Source organism: Barbus barbus, assembly GCF_936440315.1.
Source record: "Barbus barbus genome assembly, chromosome: 10".
Lineage (NCBI taxonomy): Eukaryota > Metazoa > Chordata > Actinopteri > Cypriniformes > Cyprinidae > Barbus > Barbus barbus.
This window is the reverse complement of record NC_136738.1, coordinates 25,894,230-25,900,854: the sequence shown is the minus strand read 5'-3', so window position 1 is coordinate 25,900,854 and position 6,625 is coordinate 25,894,230.

Below are 6,625 nucleotides of genomic sequence, written 5' to 3'. Positions count from 1 at the left end.
GCTGTTTGTGTGCAAACCATTCAGAGATCTTGTGGGAATTTGTTTTATATTTCCCATCAGACAAAACTTACATCTTCCTCAGACTTTTAAATGCAATGCTAATTGCTTAGACCGCTTTTGTTTTAAAAAAACAAACAAATGGTATTCATATAGTCCAGGACAGGATAATGGGATTCTGGCTACAGATGATGAGGTGGCATTTAGATTAGATGGAAAAAATACCCAAAGAGATGAATGAAGAAAATAAGAGCAATTCATTCTCAAATGGTGGCCCTTTCAAACAAGCAGTTTTTTTTGTTTTCTTTGCTCGTTGTTTCTGCAAGGGTTAAAAAAAAGCGAAAGATTTCTGGTCGTCTTTGGCCATCTCCCAAGGCGTGGCTTTCAATGGGATTAGTCAGGGATGCTCCTAATTGCTATTGATTGCTGTGAGCTGCATTAAATTGCTTCGCCCTCGTCCTGCAGGGACGTAGAGGGAGGCAATTAGTGGTGTGGACAGGGTTTGGTGGGGTGATTAATTGGAGGGTATTGTGGATCCTGTGGGTGGAGGGAAACATGCACCAAACTCTTAACACCTGACTTTGCAAACTTTATCATCTCTCTACTAAGAGTTAAGAGCTTTCAAATGCACTTTTACAGAACAATGTGTGCAGACAGATACAATCCTGAGGGCAATGACTCATGTATTGTTTTTCACAGTTCTTATGTTGCTTTTGGTTAACAGTATATCTGAAAATGCCTTTAATATAAATTCCGGCTTTTTTATTCATCCAAGATAATCTTTTAGCCAGAATTTATATTAAAGGAAAAGGCTGGAGATATATATATTTCTAATTATACCTAGAATCTATCCACTACTCGAGAGAGGCTGATGAAAAATGGTACTGTGAATCTCAGAAGTACTGAAAAATTATCTTCTTTTTATGTTTGGAAAGTTCTGCTGCCAAACAAACTTTTTTCACTTTGTGAACTGAATGATTCTAAACTGGATTCCAGATTAAAAATTCAATGTCTCAAGCCCTATCCGGACAAGACGATTCAGACTTGCCTGTTTATCTTGCATATCTTGGTAAAAATTACCAACTGTTTACCATCTTAGAAATTCTCTGACAAATGATGCTAGGAATATATAAACGCCATATCGCATAGCCAATTTTTAAATCCATTTTTAAAAAAATATTTTATATTCATAAATAGAGTATATTTTAGTTTTGTAGATTAGATTACCGCTGCCCTCACCCTACCTTAAATTCAATATCCATTTCCTTGGATGTTGGAGTATGTCGGTCTGTAGGACTGGAAGCAGTTCAGTTCTGGCTACTGTTTCTGCTACTTATGATGAAAGTCGCACTTCTTCAATCGCTTTTAGGGAGCTCTAGGATTTCTTTGTGCCATATCCTCCTGTTGTATCAGCACTTTAATGCTCTCCTAGACAATGATGGATGAGTAAACCTGTGCTGGAGTTACAGTAATGGTCTGAGTTCCTCTCTTTCCTGCTCTCTGACCTCAGTGTGGTGACTGTTTTCTTAGCAGTCACTGAATAAAGTGAGCATGTGCTCGGCTCTCCATGTGACAGAGGGAATGTGATGTTTCCACACTGTAAATGAATGGCTGGTTATAAAATACCGCTCTGTCAGCATGTAGGAACTGCTCATGTCTGCAGTATCAGATGCCCTGTGCATCTGGCTGGAGATAAGCTGGTTGGATTTGCTTACAAAAGATAGGAATGTTTAAAAATAATACACACACCGGCTTTCTTTTTTACTGAATAACACTTTTTTTTGTCAGTCTATTTAACAAAATAGTTTTGTCTTCATAAATAATACACATTTTTAATCCTCTTTCTAACTCTGAATTCAGAATACACATTAAACGCTTTGAGATATTTACATGTTTATACATTAGGAAGGGCACCTGGGCTTTGTATTGTCCCATAAAAATTAAACGCGTATTATAAGGATAATAATAATAACTCTCATTTTAAATAATAGCACTGTTAAATGATACATATCAGTGAGTGAAATTTGTTTTAAATTAATAGTTCACAGAAAAATGGAAATTCTGTCATCATTTACTCACCCTAATATTGTTTCAGTTTATTCATTTATGATCTTTTCTTCATGTGAGATTTCCTGCTGCAACTGAATCGAGACAGTGAGTTGAACTAAATATCCGTCATTCAGAAATATTTTGTTAATGTGACCAATTAATTAAAAATGAATTAAAACATCCAACATAAAATAATAATTTGTTCATTAATCTACTCTCATAAAACCTATATTTTGTTCTGTTTCTTACTAGTTATGTTATGGCTTCAAAAGACTTGGAATGGAGTGCATGAATCATGGTTCAGCTTTACCGTATTTTGGGTTGACAGCTCCAGTTCCTCTTTCGTTGTAATTGCATGGAAATTCACGATTTGAGAATAAGAACAATTCTTCAACATATCTCCATTTATGTTCTATAGAAACAAGTGACAGTGCAACAACATGAGGCTGAGTAAATGATGCCAGAATTGTCTTTTTTTTTTTTTGTTTTTTTTTTGGGGTGAACCGTCTCTTTAAGTGTAAGGACCCTCAGTGCCCGTCAGTAAGAAAAGCTGATTGTTTAACAGTATTTTTTTTCCTCTTCCATTTTAGATGCAGTTTGTTTGTTTTCAGGCACAAGTTCATATAACAGTTTTGTTTAGAAAAAGAACAATCTTCACAGCTTCCAGCTACAGTTAGTCAGTGTCTCAAAAAAAAGAGCAATGGTTCACTTTTACAAAACTGACAGTAAATGGTGGAGACATTGACAGACATTGAAGGCCATGTGCACAAAGAATCAGGTCTTTTTAGAAGCATGATGCAAACCACAAGTTCTTCACGGGTGAAGCCGGTCCTTCCTTCAGTGGATGTACTGTAGCTTGTTATCAATCAGGACGCTGTGAAAAAGTACAATTGAGATGTATTCCACGTCATCAGGCCTGGCCATTGTGAATTCCATGTGATTGTCAAAAGAGAACAGTGTTGGGAAAAAATCATACATGATAACAGATGGGAGTTTTAAGTGCCACGGCTGACTTTCAGTCAATAAATAATCAATAAATGACAGTTTCACTAATATCTCTCATGACGTCCAATGATGTGCGATATGCTGCCAAAACAATAAACAGCTGTCCAGTTTAATGAACATTTAGGGTTAATATATTAAAAACAAACAAACACTGTTTTATCCCATACAACAATTCCAGGACACATTTTGTTTCAATACAGGCTGAGGCTTTGATTACTTTTGGGGCGAATCTCACAAAACAATTGTGAAAACATGTCCAGGTCATATTTCACCCCAAAATCGAGAGAAAGATTTTGCATAAAGAACATTAAACCTATTTTTTTAGCACCATATAGATGTTATATTGTGCCATTTAATGGCAATTTTGTGATTTTAAACAATTATCCCCCAGTTTCACAGACAAGGCTTAAGCCTAGTCCTAGACTAAAATGTAAGTCTTAGCTGTTTCATCTGAAATAAACTTGCACTCACTGATCTTCAAATATATCAGTGCCTTTGTTTTGTCTCAAGATGCACCCCAGTGATGTTTTGTCTAAGCATGCTTAGAAAAATTACTTAAATGTCCTAATTGAACTACGGCCTAATTCTGGCTTAGTCTAAGCCCTGTCTGTCGGGCCTTTATTTTGTCAATTAAGCAAATTTCTTTCCAAAATTCCAGAATAATGCAACATTGAGAATAATGGAATGTAAATTACTGTTGAGTGTTTATGTTTCTAAACCTTTTGGTTTTATTTACCAGTGTTTTACATTATTTCTGAATGTAGTGATAAAATGTGACTTATTTTCTGAAAAATATATTGCACACGGCAAAAAAAAAAAAAAGTTCCAATGGGTTTCGGAGAATTGCCACAATTCACAACAACTATCTGATCTAAAAATTGGCATCATTTCCTTTGTGCAATTTTTAGGTTGAAATGTGATTGGACATTTTTTTGAGATTTTCCCACTAATGTTGTTTTGTTTAGTTTTTTTTTACAGCCATAAATCATTAAACTTAGACTGTATAGTAATTAAATGAATGAGTTTCTCGCAGGGCTTTGAAGCTCATGTTCTGGTGCTACAGCAGATGTATTAGTCTAGAACAACAGCAAAGGACAGATTAGCTCAAAAATTCTCCTGTAGCCTGTGATTTTAGAAAGCTGCGTGCCCCACAACCATTGGGATGGGCAGGCTTAGGACAAAAAGAGAAACAGAAGCCATGGAAACAAAAAGATTGCCCGCTCACATAAGCCTGAGCTTCGCTTGTAGCTGTGGGTCATGTTTGCTGCTTAGTGCTTCACAGTCTCGCTCGTGACAGCTTGTGTACTCATCCACACGCTCTCTTCCTTCAGTATCGCCCTGTCTCTGTGTTAGACGATGCTACACAACATCTGTTTTTTTATATGATAAGAGCTGTAATAAATGTCCAGTGTGAATAAGACTCTAGGGAGCATTTAATGATCATCTGTCTTCGGCTATATGTAATTTATGGACTTTCACAGTTCATTATTTCAATTGGGACCTAATGATTTGTTGACTTCCTGGACAAGCCTTAGCTTCTACATTGACCTATAGAGAGACAAGACCCTGAAGATGAAGTAAAGGCAGTGAGAGAATGCGTATATATAGATATATTCTAGCACCTTCTTTGCGGGTCATGCTGTTGCATTCATTGTTGTCTCATTACCAAATCTGCAGATCTGTTATTAAGTAGCTCATCCATCAGTGCTTAGAAACCAAGTCCAAAAGGTTAAAGGGAATGAATGCTGTTGGATGGGAAAAAATACCTATGATAAATTGCAGGTGCTTGGTGAAGCTCCCATTTGAATTAATGACTGGTATTCATCATTGAGGAAAGAAAAAAAAGGAAATCAGGCAAGTGGGTTCCTGTTTTAAAGAGGATCTATAAGCTCTGAATTAGTTAAACCTGAACGATGGTCATTGCTAACGTTGTGCTGTAATAGGTCTCTGCACAGATGTGAAAATCTTCAGCAAATGTGGGCTAAAAGCGGCTCAGAGTCTGTTTAGAGGTTCTTATTGGTTTAAGTGCTTCACAAAGTGCAGTTGATCAACATCTTCCTTCTAAGCTGCAAGCGAAATTGCCGTGAGCTGAGGTTACGGATGCTCTGAAGATCAAAGGAAGTGGTTTTGAACGTTGCTTTGAAGCGCCAGACTGTATGCAGATTCCTCCCTTTGTTTTAGCCCTCTGCATGCTGGGCTTGCGTGTCTGCCGGGCAGTACCACAGAGGGCAGAGGCGGATAATTTATCACTGCATATTGCCTGATTAAGGAAAATTAAAGTAGACTGCTGTGGGCTAGCTAATTGCTTAGATGATAAGTTCAAGCGAAAAAGAAAAGCGTGTTTGTTTGGGCTTGGGAGCGAAAAGTAAGGGAATACAAACAGAAAACTCCGCAGAACGGTAGTGATTTATAAGATGCACTGGTTTAATGTTCGGTCGAATATTTTTTCCACGAATATGGTACAGTATATAGCCTAAACTGAACATTACTGTAAAAGGAGGTCAAATGAAATATTGATCGGCGGTTTGTTTATTTATTAATTTATGAAATTGAGCATTTTTGCCATTTGGTATTGGTCTAAATACATTCTAAAAAATATTTTTTGAAGTTATAAATATTGAAATAAGTATCTCATGTTGAACAAGGCTGCATTTAATTGATCAACAACTGCAATATAGTTTTTGACCAAATATTTTTTATTTTTTTTACGTATTTTAAAATATAATTTATTCTTGTAATGACAAAGCAGAATTTTCAGCAACCATTACTTCAGTCTTCAGTGTCACATGTCCTTCAGAAATCTTTATAATATGCTGATTTGGTGCTCAAGAAATATTTATTATTATCAATATTAATAACAGTTACGCTGCTTAATGTTTTGTGGAAATCGTGGTAGTTTTTGTGAGTAGAAAATTGAAAAGAACAGTGTTCATTTCTCAGCTATTTCTCTTGGGCCATTTTCCAATTATGTGGTGTAGATCTACCTTATTCCCTCATGTTCCACTAATTAATCAATTAAATTTGAACTTGTCATCAATCATGTCTCTTAATGAACAAGTTCATACCTCCTAGTAATACTACCACTAAATATAACTCATACTCAACAAATGTGGGAACACAGAGGCTTGTACAGGACTAGTGGAGGTGTGGTTTTGTTTATGTAATGTTTTAATATGTGCTATGCTAAAATATCTCACTGTAAGCGCAGACTAAAATGATCAACTTTATCTTCAGAGGATTGAAGTGGTATTTTAGGTTTAAATGTTCTCATTGAGCACTCATGATCATGTGAAATATATAAACACTGTTTAAGCAGCAAAAGCAACTAATAAAAGAAGAAATTGTATTTTGCCCAATGAAACTGAAGATATTTTGACACTTAAGCATATTCACCCTTAAATTATCATTACAAAAATGCAAAATACTTCATTATCATTAATGTAAAGTTTAAAAAGTATTTGTCTATTCTGATTGTATTTGTTGTATGTTATAATTATTTTTTAAATATCTTTTACAAATATGTAATTAGTTTATTTTAATAATTTAATATTTTATTTTGATATTTTTATCATTT